Source organism: Pseudochaenichthys georgianus, chromosome 7, assembly GCF_902827115.2.
Source record: "Pseudochaenichthys georgianus chromosome 7, fPseGeo1.2, whole genome shotgun sequence".
Taxonomy (NCBI): domain Eukaryota; kingdom Metazoa; phylum Chordata; class Actinopteri; order Perciformes; family Channichthyidae; genus Pseudochaenichthys; species Pseudochaenichthys georgianus.
Window position 1 is genome coordinate 7,159,179 of NC_047509.1, and position 18,652 is coordinate 7,177,830.

General features: G+C 40.6%; 1 protein-coding gene across 1 annotated transcript in view; it reads left to right on the top strand.

Moving 5' to 3' along the window:
• The first annotated feature begins 6,969 nt into the window (after positions 1-6,969).
• The window catches only part of LOC117449551 (monocarboxylate transporter 1-like), a 33,452-nt gene continuing 21,769 nt past the window's right edge, over positions 6,970-18,652 (top strand). The window contains exon 1 of the mRNA XM_034087303.2: positions 6,970-7,138. The gene's annotated coding sequence lies outside the window, so the exon portion shown is untranslated. The remainder of the gene's footprint in view (positions 7,139-18,652) is intronic.

Sequence of the window (18,652 nt, forward strand, 5' to 3'; positions counted from 1 at the left end):
CTGTCTGTGCACACGGAGACCGACTCTGTCGTCCGGTGATCTAACCGCCTTCTGGAAAAGCTTCACAAGTACGTCGGTACGCAAATGCGCTTTGTGACACAAGTGACGGTACGCATTTCAGATTACGCACATAACCTGCGTACCAGTTATGTGCACCCCTGTACTACAGCAAAAGTATTCTCCGTCGGGACTTCCTGCAACAACACCACGCCGTTATCAAAGATGTTCTATTGAGAAGACATCACTACGTGACAAAAGTTTTCAAAACCGTGGCTACTGAAATCAATCTTACTAACTGCTGTCTGTGCAATTTACTCCGCGCGAGTTGGCAGACTTTATTTTGCTTACTTTAACATCATTTTTCATGGTGGGACTAAGCCATTTCTTGGTATGGGTGTAGCCTACCCCAGCCATTCCCTGGCGCTGCCACTGGTGGCACGTATGGGGCGGGCCATTCTGCACATGCGTTAAATGCGTTAAATATTTTAATGCAATTAATTACCGCCGTTAACGCGATAATTTTGACAACACTAATTATATTACATTATTGCCTCTGCATTGGATTATTATCGGATAGGGTAATAACTTCATTATTAACTACGTCTGAAGGCAAAAGTCTAGGGCAAATAATTGCAAGTCTCTTCAGTGCGCATGTCACAAAATGAGATGGGTTGACACCCCTGATTTATAGCAATATAAGGATTGCTCAAGTTGCTAAAAAAAGTGTTGATTTGTGCTGTACAATATTTACTGTTACTATGTGTTGTGTTTGGGTTAATATTACAGCGGCTTTAATGGGTATTTTGCTGTAGATGGTTAAGGTGTGCTTCCATCTACAGCTACGTATCTAATTATATATACTTTTTTGAAGATGTGCATGCTTTCCTTTGAGAAACATGTATCTCTAAAAACTCATGGCTTTTTTTTGTTACGAGTTTATTCGAAAAACAGCCCTGTCTTCAGCTTTGTGACTCGGTTTTCTTTTTTGCTGATCCAAGAGGGATTAAAAAAATATGTATTCAGGTTAAGATGAAGGAGAAATGTTGTAACTGAGAAAGGAACACTCGAGTTTATCATAAATATTCAATACACACATGTGGAGATACATTGGTTTTACTGGACAGCAAAGCAAGTATATTGGAATACAAGTAAAATGTTCACACCTGCATTGTATTGGAGCATGAAGTATCAGACACATGTAAATACTCAAGTACTTTTGTTTGTACTTAAAACCAGAACTTGACTAAACGTGCTTTCGTACATTGCACCACTGCTTGAAATAAACATGTTTGACATATAGAGACAGGAAAAGAGAACGTATAAGTCAAAGAGATTGGGTTTAACAAACTCCCTGAGCTCTTTCCGGACTCTGCACATTCAGGCATGAAAGCACACTGTCATCACTGTACCAAACAAAGCAGTGAACTAAATAAAACAACACACTTACCACTGCATTCCTGTTTTTCTCCCTTTGTTCCCTTTTTGTATCTGCCCTCCTGAAAAGAGTCCCAAAGATCTGCAGCCTGCTCATCACACTTACACTCAAAATACCTATACTGGAAGTTTGACAGTTCGTCATATTTTACTACTTCTGTCAAGATATTGATTTATTTGAAGTAATCATTAGGAATCTGACTTTAATTTAACCAGTAAGGACTTTGAAATAGAGGTAGACGTGTACAAGAAAAAGGGAGAGTGGAAAAGAACGCTGAGTTTAAAAAAAGTGGAGATGGAGGGTCTCTGGTGTCTGCTGTTGGTCGCACATGCATAGATAGATTGGGATGTGGTGATCAATAATTGAATGGCTAAGTGATCCCGAGTGAACATATTTTCTTCTGCCGTATGGAGCTTGTGTTCTTAATGACAAATCTGAGGCAATACGTTCCTTAAGTATATTCATTTTATGTTACTTTATACTTCTACTCTACTGCATCCAAGAGGGAAATGTTGTACATTTTCCTCTACTACATTTGTCTGACATCTTTGGGTTGTCTTTCCCATCAACTGTTAATTATAAACTGAAGGATGAAGTGTTCAGTTTATTGGCTGAGAAGGTGGGGTAGGTAAGTTTCAGAAACCGGCTCGAGATACACTTTTTGTTATATTCCATGGAATGCTCTTAACATCCCGATAGCAATGAATATCTGAAGTGCTTTGACAAAAAATCCATAAATTTCATCTGTAGAAGCCGTAATACTGTAAACAAACTTTTTACAGTATTACCTGCCTGTCAGCCTTCCATCGGGGCACAAACTTATCTCATGCCCTCATTGGTCATGTGCGCGCTCGTGTGTGTTGGAGGAGGGGCTCTGTAAGGAAGTGGCAGATTTTCTCCGGTTGTGTATTTTCAAATTCTAGCGATCTCGAGCTGGTTTCTCAAACTTACCTACCCCACCTTTAAGCTAAATCAACTCCCTCTTGGATAGAAAAGACATTTGGGTACTTTCAATCTTACAAACTTTTCTTAAGTAGGACTTTTACTGGTAGTGGAATATGTTCAAAGTGTGCTATTGATACTTACCTTGCAGAACACAGTTGCTGGTCTACCGATCAGTAAATGTGTTTGTTTGATTGTGTGACTTTAGTGTTTAAATTCACTTATTTTAGTGTTCGGATTCACCAAAGCCACACAATAACACAAACTAAGTGATTGAGGCAGCAAAATACCAGCAAGTCAGTTTCCTGAAAGGTAAACTGATGAGTTTTGTCGAAGAAGTCTAGTGGTTGAAGAGAGCGTATATAGCTTCAGTTCCCCATTGGAAACGGCTGTCTGACAGTGAGATAAAGCGGTGAACATGTCTAAATATAGCGTGCCGGTACTTCTGTCTGCTTCGACAAACTGGGGGCGTGCCGATTCCAATCTACTGTAGGTAAAACATTGACTATCTCTAAAAACCTCATACAGCCCAATTCAAACACTTGATGTCCTTTAAATGGAGTTGGATTTATACAGAGTGCACGGGGGGGACAGTGACAGACTGTGTACAATGCAAAGGGGGACAAAGGTAAGAGGACAGAGACAAAGGTTAGGGGAGTCAAAGAGTTCAGCGGAGACACACAGATCAATAATGGGAGTTTAACCAGTTTTCATCTCTAACCTATCAGACCTCCCTAATCGTTCTCACTGTGGACGACACAACTTTTTGGATCCAAATTGTACACACCCAAACCAACAGTACAGTGAGTTTACAGTTCAACGCAAAACTGACTGCATTTTGTCCACTTAAAAAGGAATTGTTCAAGATGTGTATGTAAGCTTTGAAGGAAATGTATATTGTGTAAAGCTTTAACTTCATTCAGTTATGGAAAAAGTGCTTTTACATGAAAAAAATAGCAATATTGCCTTTTAAAAGTCTTGTATTCAAGATGTATATGTGTATATGTGATATGTGTATATGTGTAAAGTGTGTGGACAACAGTACATATGCACTGGGATAATGCAAAAGACCTGAAAAGACAAACATCAGCAAAAGTCAGGAAAGACATGCATGCCCAGTGAGAGTGTGATCTTATCTGGGTGTGTCCTACACAGTGGACTCTGCACATCGACAGGTTTTATGGTCTCAAAGTTTTTCACTTACAATGCGGGTATTGTTCTCGGTGTGCCGATATGACTGTAGCAGGAACGGACACACAAGTACTGTTATCGCTCACAGCAAGCATCCATTACACACCAAAAATCTCCTGCTGAACCCTCCCAAAAATCTGTTTCTCATTCTCAGTGTTTGCAGCTCCCTTCCCCCTCATCACCCTTACTGTTTTTCACCCTAAGCCCTCCCCTCAAGTCTTTTGTTTTTCTCCCCACCTCTGGGATGAAGCAACACAACTGGAGTGTGAGTGTGCAGCACCCTTTAACTGCTTGTTGTTTTAGTGAGCCCTATGAACAGAGAGAGGCACCCATCAGGCAAACATTGTTGGACATCCTGCTTGTTGCGGAATACGAGGTCAGACAAACATTGGGGAGAAAAGGGGCGCCTGGTGGGAGAGAGTCCAACCGGAGCCCCCTCAAAGTACATTCACACATGTGCTGTCCTCTCCGACCTTACTCTTCTCTTTTTGTGTTTTCTTCTTCTCCACTGCAATTCAGAGAGAAGAATTATACTTTTGCTCCACTGCATTTCTTTTGTTACTTCACATGATTTCTGAAAAATATGATGCTTTGGTGTAAATCGAACAATTCCACAGTAAATACATTACAGATGTCATCGATGTAATACATTAGTCAAATTCAAAGGATTTTTGTCACCATTGTTTTGATCAGTACTGTATGTAACGTGGGGAAAGATGGCCTTCTCCAACAAAGGCTGTTTGATTCAAAAAGCAACTTCACGTCGGATATGCTCATCTATTTCCATTATAATAGGCGCTTTCACACCGGAGTACTTTTACCCGTACTTTTCCCGTTTCGTTCCCGTTTAGTTCCGTTAGTGCCTGGAATTTTGCATTCACACCAAAAAGAGTACTTAGTTTAATTTAATCGTTTATTTGAACCGGGACAGTGCACATTAATGAACATTTTAAACAAAATAATGCTTTAAAATGTAAATGAGCCAGATTTGAGCTTTGAGCTAATTTCCATCCGTAGTCCCGTCAGAGAACTTTTACCCCCATTTGTAGTGCCTGCTAGAGAGGTGGGACTATCCTGGGGAGGAAAAAGTACCAATTTCTGATTGGCTGAGCGAATTGCAATCCACGCCCCGTAAAACTCTAAAAAGTTTTTTGACGCCGCCATTATATTTGCTGGCATTAGCATTATTAGCATTAGCCCCGCGCACCAACGGAGAGAGAATAACTTATGGCAACACAAAAAAAAACATGGGAGCGGTGGAGATGAGGAGGTGTCGGCGTTCTGGCGATTTACTGCCAGTAAACCCAAAGCAGAAGAAGAAGAAGTGACGTCAGCGGCTTCATTTGCGTAATCTTCCCTCAGGGAACTTATTCCGGTGTGAACGCGATCGGCCCTTAGTTCCATGGGGGTACTAAGTGCTGGGAACTAAGTGCTGGGAACTAAGTGCTGGGAACTAAGTACGGCAAGGTACTTGGTGTGAAAGCGGCTAATGGCTCCAACAATTTACTGTTTTTCTTTTAGTTAACGAGCAATTTGTTGTATTTCAAGCCTACTGAATAAAGCAAAAATAGACTGAACTGATTACAGATCATTGATTTATCTTTAAGCAGTATATCATCACATATTTTCCTCTATTCTGCTCCCATATTTAGTGTTAATATTGCAATTAAGGAGAGTTTGAACCTCTAACAGACAAAAGTGTCCTCTCTCTTTAATTTCCTTTATCAAAACTCGGACACTGTCCTCTTTCCTTTTTATTCCTCCTCCTCATTAGCAGAAACAGTATACATATTCCAATTAGGCACTGTCGCATTGCAGTGCCAAAAGCATCTTCACATTCTGTCAGCTGGAAAAACTCGACAGTAGATTGGTGATGGTTGCATTAATCAAACAAAAGCACATCCAGGAGGTGGAGAATTCCCAAGCTTGGAGCAAACAGGTCATGGTTTTTTTCTGTATTGGTTGCATTGGGTGTCCAATTGCATTTACTGTGACAAGGAGCATGTGGTCTCTATTTTTTGTGAAGGAATGTTAATTTAATGTGTACAGCAGGGGCAACGACATTACTTACATATTATATTCATTCAGAAAAATTGCCTATACAGTTTATACAGTACACCTATTGCTCTTGATGATAAAAGCCACAGATATTAGTGATACAAAGGTCCAGAGAGCAGGGTATAAAGGGGGGCGGGACGTCACTTTCTTATCTTCCTACAGCTGGTCTGAAGTAGCAAGAAATGCTTTCAAATCTGTCTCGTCCTGCAACATGGCCAGCCGTAAGCCATCTTCTTATTTTGTGCACAGATAAAGAGGGAGGATTTCAACAAATACTTAGAACATTTGTTGACCTTGCATGCAAGGGGTGTAAATAGCCCTGCAAAGACATTCTCCCGTCTAAAACAAAATGTCTGTGGAAGAGAGAGAGATAATTCAATAATTTAACTAAAGACAGCTACTCGTCATGTGCTCATCACTTTCTGAGACCCTTTAAATACTTCTACTCTTCTTATTGATTCAGATTTTAAATACAATGGTAGACTTTGGAATTACTTGATATCAGGGCAGCATGCATTGTGTCTGTCTTTATTTCTTTATTTAAGAGCAATGGGATTTAATGCAGGGTGTAATCACAAAACCAAAGAAGGGTGATGAGGAAGCTATGAAAAAGGTTAATGTCAACAAGAATAAACAACAGAAAACAAATCTGGGTCAAATCTTTGGGAAGAACTTTGTGAACGTGCTTCCACATATAGGACTATCATGCACATTGGAGCTGAGTGGTTAAAGCTAATTGGTTATGACAGGGCCGTCCCTGGCCAACATGAGGCCCCACGCAAAGTTATATGAAGAGGCCCTCAGTTTAGCGAGCGTCGACGTCGACGGCGGGGTTCTTCGTGGAGCCTCGCAGTGGCGAATCCGTGCAGCGCCACACTAATAAGCGCATTTTCGGCTCAGTTGAGTTGAGGTGAGGCCCCACGCAGTCTGCATGATCGGGCCTGAAGGACGGCTCTGGGTTATGATCACAATGTAAAGGTTTGATTCCAGCTTTTGGACCTTTGTTTCATATAATCTTACCCCACTCTCTCTCCCCCCATGTATACACTTTGTCAAACAGAGGTAAAAAGGCCAAACGGGGGTTATCTCTTTTCCTGTGTATTTATATAACCCATGTGCAATGCAACATGCTATTACAAAAAATACATCTTATCTAATCTAAGAGGTTTGCAGGACTTTTAATTGTACCAGTTCTGCACTACTGAATCAGAGGCCTCTCCTTTATATAAATTATCTGAGTACTTCCACTATCAGTTTGACGCCTCTCCCTATACGCACGTGCTGACTTTTTTCAGATACCTCCGCTGCCACTCACGCTCGTACGCATGCGCGGTGCCTGCAGTGTCATCATCACCATCCCAGAAGTTGTCCAGTCTGTGGTGATACCCCGAGCTGCTGCTGCTGGAGGACCGACGTTCAGCCATTGTCAATACTAAGGACACCCCGGAACTCACCCACTCACAGCCGAACCGAGCCCCACCGGGTCCGGCCGAACCCCCGAACACAGCCCCGGTGAGTGAACGGACCAACCGTCGAGACAAAGAGGCAACCGCTGAATAAAACGGCTCTTTTTTGGAGGTGGGGGGGGGGTTATACTCAACTTGTGCTGAACGACTAGTTGTGTAAATTAGCTAGCTCCGCTCCTCCATTAGTTTAACCAGTGCATCCTTCTGCTTTCGTTACTGTTTCCTCATTGCGAGACATGATGTAAAGAGCGTGCTTCACCGGGCAGTTGTTTAACCGACGTGGTTACATTAATCGGTGCCGTGATGCTGGCGCTATTTTTTTTACATTCATTTAAGTGAAGTCAGGGAGGCTGGTCGGGTGTTTGACAGCCCGGTGCTGCGGGTCACTCAGCGGGTCGGCTCAGTGCCAGAACCGACAGTTTATGGACTCAAACACACACACGCGCGCACACGCACACACGCACACGCACTCACACAGAAGAGGTTTGATTTGCAGTCCATTTGCCCGCAGCCCTTTAACGTGTTATCTGTATCCTGCTCTGAGCTGAATGAGCTTCACATGCTGGCTCGTTCGAGGGGCTCAGCTCAATGGAGAGATCACATGCGCTGCCCACCATTCATCCCCATTGTCTCTACTGTCTATTACTGTAGAGGAAAATACTGTACTGTATTAGGTGCAATATAGTGCTATTTGTGCAGTTCTTAAGTAATTTATGGTTTTTATACACTACAATTTAGAGGGTGTGCTTTTTACTGCATTACTGTAATTTTAGAGCTTGTGTTAAAAGCTATTATTAAAACGAAATGTGATCAAAGAAGCATTAACTCAAGTATTTTGAGTTATATGTATGTCCAGTGCTTAAATCTTTGTATTTAAAATAAAATATGATCAATTAAATGTAATATAGAGCACTTTTATACTCCACTTACACTAAGCAGTTCTCAAAAAGAAACTCCAATTCTTCAGATCATCATGTAACTGTGTGATTTATTAAAAAAACGCAGTACCAACAGAATTCACATAGTACACGGTACTTAATAAAACAGGACTAAATTCAATGATATTCAAAGCCAACATGAAATGGTGGATCTTCACTAAGTGTAATGAAGTATCATTATAGATAATTATGAGCTACTGTGCGTCATATCAAGTAGTTTAAACATGCTCCACCTTTTACCTTCTGCACTGTTAAAGTGATGCACACATTACTATATCAATAGTTATCAGTGTTTCCCCTAGGTTTTTTTTCATAGGCTATAAATGGAGGTGGTATACGTATAGATCTTGTACTTGAGTAAAAGTAGAAGCACTCAGATCTTGTACTACAATAAAAGTAGAAGTACTCAGATCTTGTACTTGAGTAAAAGTAGAAGTACTCAGATCTTGTACTTGAGTAAAAGTAGAAGTACTCAGGTCTTTTACTTGAGTAAAAGTAGAAGTACTCAGGTCTTTTACTTGAGTAAAAGTAGAAGTACTCAGGTCTTGTACTTGAGTAAAAGTAGAAGTACTCAGGTCTTTTACTTGAGTAAAAGTAGAAGTACTCAGGTCTTGTACTTGAGTAAAAGTAGAAGTACTCAGATCTTGTACTTGAGTTAAAGTAGAAGTACTCAGATAAGTAGAAGTACTCAGATCTTGTACTCAAGTAGAAGTACTCAGATATTGTACTTTAGTAGAAGTACTCAGATCTTGTACTTTAGTAGAAGTGGAAGTACTCAGATCTTGTACTTAATAAAAGTATAGTACTCAGATGTTGTACTTGAGTAAAAGTAGAAGTACTCAGATATTGTACTTCAGTAGAAGTACTCAGGTCTTGTACTTGAGTAAAAGTAGAAGTACTCAGATCTTGTACTTGAGTAAAAGTAGAAGTACTCAGGTCTTGTACTTGAGTAAAAATAGAAGTACTCAGATGTTGTTCTTAAAAGTAGAAGTACTCTGATCTTGTACTTGAGTAAAAGTAGAAGTACTCAGGTCTTTTACTTGAGTAAAAGTAGAAGTACTCAAATCTTGTACTTGAGTTAAAGTAGAAGTACTCAGATAAGTAAAAGTAGAAGTACTGAGATCTTGTACTTGAGTAGAAGTACTCAGATATTGTACTTTAGTAGAAGTACTCAGATCTTGTACTTTAGTAGAAGTGGAAGTACTCAGATCTTGTACTTAATAAAAGTATAGTACTCCGATGTTGTACTTGAGTAAAAGTAGAAGTACTCAGATCTTGTACTTGAGTACAAGTAGAAGTACTCAGGTCTTGTACTTGAGTAAAAGTAGAAGTACTCAGATCTTGTACTTGAGTAAAAGTAGAAGTACTCTGATCTTGTAGTAAAAATAGAAGTTGAAGTACTCAGATCTTGTACTTGAGTAAAAGTAGAAGTACTCAGATCTTGTACTTAGTAAAAGTAGAAGTACCAGAGTGTAGGAATACTCTGTTACAGTAAAAGTCCTGCATTCAAAATGTTACTCAAGTAAAAGTACAAAAGTATTATCATCAAAATATAGTGAAAGTAGCGACAGTAAAAGTAGTCGTTGTGGAGATTGGTCCATTTCAGAATAATATATATGATATGTTTTATAATGATTGATCATGAAAGTGTTCTCAAAGCTGGTAAAGGTGCAGCTAGTCTGAAGGACTTTGTATTCTGCAGGGTAGCTGGTGGATTTACTCCAGTTGGAACTAAAGTCTGATTTAACACTTGATTATATTTCACATCATTCATCCACATCTGTAGAGTAACTAAAGGTATTAAATACATGTAGTGGAGGAAAAGTACACCATGTACCTCTGAACTGTAGTGGAGTAGAAGGACACCATGTACCTCTGAACTGTAGCGGAGTAGAAGGACACCATGTACCTCTGAACTGTAGAGGAGTAGAAGTACAAAGTAGCAAAACATTGAAATACTTAAATAAAGTACAAGTATCTCAAAATTGTACCCACGTATAGTACTTGTTGAGTTTATGAACTTAGTTACTTTACACCAGTGGCTATAAAGATAGAAAGACTAAGCCTTGCACAGAGGCATGACAATACATTTTCAAAATGCTCAACAGTGCTGCCAGAATTATAAACTGACTGCTACACAATTAAAATAAATGCTTTAATATATTTCTATTAGATGTGACTCTTTGGCGTTTCTGTTATTATTGACACTGCTGCTTTAGTTGTTTTGACTGCTAAAATCCTCTGTTATTCCTCATTTTAAAGCCGATATTCCGTGGGGTCGGGGGGCTCGGGTCCTTGTCACCTTTTCCATACCTGATGAGTTTGCATCCCTGATAATACTTAGTAAGGAGGCCATAATATGTTTGACTCATGGCATCAGATTGATGCTTTAAAATATGGAATATTCAACATTTTCATCTGGGGGAGCATGCCCCCGGACCCCCCTAGAGGGATAATATACTTCTCACCTTTTTCACCCCTGACCCGTTTTCATGCCTGTTCTTAGGGTCAAAAACACTAAACTTACAATGAAAGCGTTTAGTTTATTTAATAAAAGAGCACATGTTCAATGTGAAAAGTGACAGTAAATATAGATTAGTTGCAATTTGGTGCTATATATTTAAAAAAATAAAATATATATATATATATATATATATAATTTATAATACTTTGAATTTCACGGGGGGCGCGGGCTCCGTTGGCGGTTGAGTTCTCTGGAAGACTGGCAGTTGAATATTTCCCTCTTGCATTGAGTCACTTATTTAGACTTTTTGTCAGATCTAAGTCCATGACATTTATGAGAGGGACTGCTCGAAAGCAGAGATATTTGGAATATCTGGCATCGACGGATGAAAAATAGTGTTTTGGTAACACGGAGTGTTTTGGTAACACTTTAAAGACTTTGTTATGGAAGCAAAGCAGGGGAGGGGGTGTGTACAGCCTCCTGAGGGTCCGATTGTGGATGTCATGCGAGCAAAATATGGTGAAGAAAGTCTGTCTAAATTAAATCATATTTTAGACTGCACTGTAACTTTTATCCATGTATTTTTCCTTAATGTTTATTTTATTAGCACTGTAACTTTTATCCATGTACTTTTTCTTGTAATGTTTAATTGAACTATTCATATTTTAGACTGCACTGTAACTTTTACCCATGAATTTTTCCTTAATGTTTATTTTATTAGCTTTTCTTTTTTAATGCTTAATGTCTTTCATTTCTTTTTTGTAAAACACTTTGAATTACCCTGCGTCGAAAAGTGCTATATAAATAAACTTGCCTTGCCTTGCCTAAGTGAATTATAGTATAGTGTGTTTGAATGTTTCTGTTCTCAGGAATCTGCTGATCAGGTTACGTCTGCTGCTTTTCCAAAACTAACTTACGCAGTTGTGGTTTTCCTTGCGCTCTCCTACTAAGGACATTTTATGGCAGCCAAGGTTAACTGTAGACAGGACATATCTTCATTGTGCAATCTTTATAGTTATGTGTTATCATTATTGCTATGACCTGCCAGGAAAAATGTTAAATGCTTATTCAAACTTGAGCGTGTATTCAAATTCTGACTTGTTGCTTTCATAGCTTATTGGTGATTGTTGCCAGGTATCCATCGAAGTGGGAAGTGGTGAATTACATTGGCAGTATTTCAACATCAGAGGAACCTTAGTGAATGATAGAGACGTGGTTTGTTGATGATTTACATAACTATTATCTATTTAGTTATCAGGCTAATGAAAGAGGAATGTTGTTTGAGCCTGAGGCTTAATGAGTGGAGACGTGTCAGTTCTGGTTGCTGTTCTTTCTGACTGCATAATGTGAGAAAGACAATCGGGTTGGTTAGGAGGGAAAGCCTCAATTGGAACCGGATGTGGATCGAGCTTATGCCTGAGGTTATTATTCATTTGTAGCCCTTGAAAATTCCCAAGTTGAATGGGCTGCAAACAATGATTACTTTCACTATCCATTAATATGTCAATAATGGTTTTGTCCGTCCAAAGCTCAAAGATGTATTCAGTGTCATGTGATATAAAATAGAGAACAGCAAGAACACATTCATATACAAAGGGGTTGAAATGGCATCTTTTGAAATGTCTGCATGAACTACCTAATGATTAATGGATTATCAACATGTTTTGATTATTTTACGATGAAATGTTTTTACTAATGTTTTGGACTAATCATTGCAGCTCTATTCACCGGCCACATTCAAACATTTCACAGCAATTGCGTATGGGGAGAAGGAAAGAGCCTTTGTGGGCAGGGGCCAGTTTAAATGCAAAATCTAGAAATAATAATGGATGCACTGGATGTGCACTTGCACACACTTTTGGATGCACCTGTTGTTCACATAGTCACATGGAAAAACAATTAAGTGTGTGTGTGTGTGTGTGTGTGTGTGTGTGTGTGTGTGTGTGTGTGTGTGTGTGTGTGTGTGTGTGTGTGTGTGTGTGTGTGTGTGTGTGTGTGTGTGTGTGTGTGTGTGTGTGTGTGTGTGTGGTGTGTGTGTGTGTGTGTGTGTGTGTGTGTGTGTGTGTGTGTGTGTGTGTGTGTGTGTGTGTGTGTGTGTGTGTGTGTGTGTGTGTGTGTGTGTGTGTGTGTGTGTGTGTGTGTGTGTGTGTGTGTGTGTGTGTGTGTGTGTGTGTGTGTGTGGACCGTGCACACGTGTTGAATGAGGATGTATGACATGGGAAAAACACTGAAATGATCTCATCCTGTCTCTCAAAAGCTTTGGAAAAGGTTCAATATGGCTGAACAACATTTGCTTACAGTTAAATGCAAAAAAACAGTCTGCATGATGTTCAGTAAACGACCAGTCAAAATCGAAGGATCCAACGTGTTTTTAAACGGAACAGAATTAGAACTAGTCTCCCACTTCAAGTATCTTGGAGTCATATTAGACTCGAACTTGACTTTTAAGAAACATATTAAGAAACTATCCAATACCATTCAATTCAACTTGCAACATTTTAAACAAATCAGACCTTTCTTAACTGTCAATGCTGCAAAGTCATACCTCCACTGCATGACTCTATCCCACATTGAATACTGTTTGACAAACTGGTCGTTAGCTTGTGCCACAAACCTGAAACCCACAGAACAGCTGTACAAGAGAGCGATCCAGGTGTTTGACAGAAAGCCACATTCATACCACCTCTGTAGCATCCTAGAAAAACATAATTTCTTGAGTTTTGACAATTAAAAGTCTTCTAAAAGTATGTGTTTTATTTAAAGGCAGCTCATTGTGGAATAGCCTCCCAACTGAGACACGGGATTGTCCCACTGTCGATAGCTTTAAAGGTCAACTCAAAGAATGGTTGAGAAACAAACAGACGTGCGATCACCGCTAACTGCACTTTAACACAGGGGTATCTCCTCTCGCACTTTAGGTAGCTCTTGTATCTTATCTTGCACTCAATATGTCGTTGCTGCTATATTGTACTGACATGTGGTAAATACTTGTGTGTGCTGCTCTTGCTCTTTTGCATCATGTATTTATTTGTTGCTATGTTTACAAATGTCATGTTCTTATATGTTGTATGTCAGGGACTACGGATGGAAATGAGCTCAAAGCTAAAATCCGGCATGTTTACATATGCGTTCATTAATGTACATTGTCCCTATTCAAATAAACGATGAGATGAAAACGATCTATTTGGAGTACACTCAGAAGTGTTTGAGAGAAGGATATATGAGGCAACAATCATATTAGTTAATGTCTTTGATATTTAAGTGGTCATTAGTGCCACAGAACAGATATATAATGCTTGGTAAAGGCACGTAATGTGTATCAGTTGTCTTGTTTGAGACTGTGTGCAAAACAGGCTTTATGTTACGTTGTCTAAGTAACCCTAGTGTCATTTATTTATGTTTTAGACTTTAGTCAAATAAATAGCGATATTCCGACAGTCACAATGACTCCTTAAAATGTCACTAACTCATACAGGAAAGGATTGAAAAGTACCCTTGCTACCCCCCCTTCTTCCTTCCTTCCCTTCACACTCTTCACAAGTTTTCTTAGAGTTGCTTTAGTATCCTGTCTTTTGTGTGCGCCACGTAGAGCATTTTGAACAGTGTGATGTTTGGGTCCAGTCAGTTATCCAAAAAAACGGCTTTGGCACATATAGGTTATTTCTAACTTGGCGTCTGCTGAAACTATTATTTGTTATTTAAGTGATTTCCAGGTAACTTCAGGCCCTCAACAGCCTCCAGTACAGGGAGAGTTTGTAACTGCAGAATGAATGGCCCCATTTATAACTCCTCGAGGAGTTGTCCTGCTGTGCTGGTGGCCTGGTGCACGCACGCACGCACACACACACACACACACACACATTCACACACCTAACTAACTCCAGCAGAGCGCTAGGGTCTCCGGAGACAGAGAAACATAAATCCATGAATCCCAGGTGCCTGCTTCCTATTAAATCCAGGCTCACAACTGGTTGCATTCCTCCTCCGTTTTTTTTCCATTTTAACATTTGATGTGGGTCCTGGTTGCGACGTAAAAGAACTTCAACACAGTTTCTTGCTGTTGCCGAAGCTAAGTTCACACTACATGTCTTTCTAAGTGATCAGATCTCTGTCCTGTTCACACTACACAACTTGCTGGCTTGAAGGTGTTGTGGTTTTCCCACGACATCACCAGGGGTTCACACACTACACGCTTTCTCACCAGGAGGAATCCCCACGGTGAGTGTCCCCAAAATGTACTGCGACAAGTACAATTGACTTGTAAATGACAATACCATGTATTGTTGATGCACACGTGGTCACAAAACAGTTTCCACATGTCTTTACGATGTATCCATTAACCTCCAGATGCAACAACAACTAGTCTGTGTTGGGCGACACATGGCACACACAATTACAGACAGCTCCGCCCCCAGGGTTCCCCTCCACCCATTCCTTGCACTTTGATTGGCTGTAGCTCCGTGACAGTCCGCAGATATCTAGCCTGCTAGATATCTGGAATGCGTCTAGGCTTTAAAACGACAAACACGTGAAGAGAGCCAGGGGGGAATACAGAGTGAGACTGGAGATGTGATAGTGCAAATAGTCACGGTATTAAGTTGATCTCATAAGTGGGATTTATTGCAGAATGATCCTAATAATATATGGTCCATTTGACTGCTTTGAAGTGTAGACGGGAGCATTTACATTTTGACTGATTGATTGACAAGAGTCAAGACAGATAGACTGTTCGTGATCTCTCCATACTAATTTTCTTGTACAACAACACGGGCATAAATTGACAGCACATACTCACAATTTAGAAGCTGTCACTTGGGATTGGGAATGCCTGGTGTTCCTGCTATTTAAAAATTACTCACACTCACCAACATTTCAAAATATTTGTATATTGGTTTCCTGTTGATGGACTAAGCAGCCACATTTTTCACTGATCCATGGAATCTAAATTGGTACCACTTCCAAAGGTTTGTTTTCTTTTGAAGTCAATGCAGTCTGGTCCTGGTCCTAAGTGTTTCATGTGAGAACTGAAGGAGGTCTGACTGCCACGATCCTCCTGCAGTCATCACATTCCTCCTCAGCGCAGGAAGGCTGTGCTGCAGCGCAGGTCAGGACCCGATGCTTAGTTTACTGCTGGTTCGGTTAGCTCTGATGCGTCACGGCCACTTTGGGACTTGCTTTTGTCTGTAGATGTGCTCTGAAGAGAAGCACATTTAATGCAGGATAAGTTGGATTTCCCTGAAAAACAATGTATAGTCTTTAGTGTTGTCCTGGCGATGGACTTTCTTTTCTTGAATATTCTCTTTTGAGTTAAATAGTCAGTGGTGTGCCTTTACGTTCTTCTGATGCTGTGTTTGGGACGTTTCTTGACTTTAACCTCCATCAAATCATAGCAAACGGGGCTCAATGGCAAATACAGTGCCAATCAGTGTTTCTGCCCGACCAGGGCTGAGAGGGCGTCCACCCCGAGAGCGGGGGGGGGGTGGTGTGTGACGTGAATTTGGAATTGAGCCGTCCCTTTATAGATACTATCTCTTTTAGGGTTGCCAGAAACTGACCATGATCAAAATCGATTATTCGGCAGCCCTGGCGAATAATAATCGCCCCCCCCCAGAGTAAAAAAAAAGAAGGAATTCCGTTGTTTTCTTTACTGGAGCATGTTTAACAGTACAAACAACAAACAAGCATGTCATCACAACGACGTGGCCTTGAAGTGAAGTTGGTAATGGCCGGCTGTGCTGCGTCTTTCTCTGTAACCTCTTTGGCGTGCTTCGCACTCAAATGCGAACGCATTGTTGAGGTTGAGCTGTGATAGACCAACGTCTTTTCGCAGAGCTTGCATTTAACTTCCTTTGGACTTGTAAGTTCGAAGTAGTTCCACGAGGAGGAACTCTTTTTACCTGCCGCTTTGTTCATCTTGAGTCGCATGTGTGAGGGAGAGGGGGGGCGGGGGCGGGGGCGGTGTGTAGCGTGCTGCAGCAGCAGTCTGCTCTGCACGCAGGCTTCCTCCAAGTTTACAGTCAAACAAACTGGTGGTATGACCAATTACAATTATTAATACTATTACTATTATTAGCATATATATATTTATATATATTTTGGTTGAAACTAAGCCAGAAAAAAAAAAAAATACATAAAAAAATAAATAAATATATATGTAAATAAAATCGATTTTTAAAAATAATATTCGATTATGGAGACTGTAGCGAATATTCGAATAATAGCTGGCATCCCTAATCTCTTTACGTATTAGTGATGGGAATTCCGGCTCTTTTTAGTGAGCCGGATCTATTGGCTCGGCTCACGAAGAAGAGCCGGCTCTTTCGCCTCCCAAACGGCTCTTCATGTTACCACAGTTTACCACGGAGCCTCAGTTTCACCGCTGCGAGGCTCCGGCGCTCGCAGTTCACGCGCGCTCCACTAGCACCCCCCTTCAAGGCTCGCCGGCAGTACACTTTCCGTCACAGGAACACGCTTTGCTGGCGGCGAAAAGAATCCCACCAGACTTCTTTGCCCCTCCAACAGATCGATGTCCTTGTCCTTTTTCCTTTTCGTCATTTCAAGAGATAAAAACTCGATCTTCTCTCGAATTATTAATTTTTGGACGCCCTCGGCTCGAGTTCAGGGCGTTCCGAGCTGAATAAGGGCGTCAAATGACGGCAAGACAAGAAACGCTGGTGTCAATCAAATGCTACTATAGCTAGATGAAATGCCGGACCTCACTTTGAGAATCCTTGGAGAGCTCCAGTGACTGTTGAAGAGATGAATGATAAATGTTGTCACACCCATGTGATGGTATGCATGGCTCTGTCAGTGAGGAGACTGGAGAGAGGACTATGTGGCAAACAGCTCTGTGAGCAACATGATAGGGCAGGCAGTCTCTGCCAGGAGTACTTACCAGGATGACCTGCTGTCACTTCACAGAATGGAATCTCTTCTAAGGTTGTAATAAATGAGTGGCTGATACCTCAGGGACTGAGTAGTATGCCATTAACATGTCTCACAGCTTACAAACTATTAGCAGAAACATTTACTGCTGAAACAATACTTGTTTGGTTGTTTAGGCAAATGTGTGTTGAATGTTGCCAACAGAGCGAGACAAGTATAGGAAATGAAACTGCCTAGTCTTGTTCGCATTACCGGATGTGCTGACTGTGTTGGTCCTCACGTCTGTCATTTGATGACTAAAGTTAGAAGTCTTTTAACCTGAATGACTCGGCACTCTGTCTTTGCTGGTGCAATATATCAGCTTTTTAAAAAGATGTGCAATGTATGAAGATAATCATTCATTCAAAGAAGGAAAACTTACTTGAAAATGATGATTATCAGGTCAAACCAAACTGCGTTGGCCTGAATTTGGCTGTTTCCTTTTCAGAAACTGTTGCACAGATCTTATTTAAAGTGTGTAGTAATGTAACCATGTACTAAGATCATAAGATAAAGCGTGCCAGATGTTTGCAGATATCAGATCAACAGCGCCGTTTGTCTGTCTAATAGTATTCCTCTCAAGCTCCTGCAGTCTTAAAGTGGAGTTTAAACATTAACAGTATGTGGTAACTCTAGAGTGACCGCACCCACTTGAATAGGTTGATGTATTTGTTTGGGTGTATGCGTGGTGCTTGTTCACTGTGCTGGCTTACCTTTCTTGAGAACACTTCTGGCTGCATTCAATAATGGTTTAAATGACCGATATGAGGCAGATACACAGTCCTGATCCATTAGCTCATGTATCTGCTATGGCTAATGTGTTAGCATAAGACATCCTGCCTGTACATCCTTTGTGCATACCTGATACATTTTCAGCAAGTCCAATTTCCCCTCACCTCTTTAAGGCTGGTTTCATCAACTGACTCGTGAGAAAATATTTTCAGGCTAACAAGCAGCTTTTGTATTGGGTGTGTGCTTCACCCTAAATAAACTCTGCCCCAGCCAATGGCAGGGAGAAAATTACACTCTTGGGAAATATAACATGAAACTTAACCAGAGCAGAGACGTTACATCACAGGCAAAAACCTGATTTCACAAGTGGGGTTGAGACCTGCATCGAGTGACTTCACTGAGATGAGATGTGCACACAATCCTGAATCTGTATCACACAGCTTGGCTAACCTAACTCCCCTGTTAAGAGGCTATGTTCATTTCAGGTTCAGTTTTGTAGTGT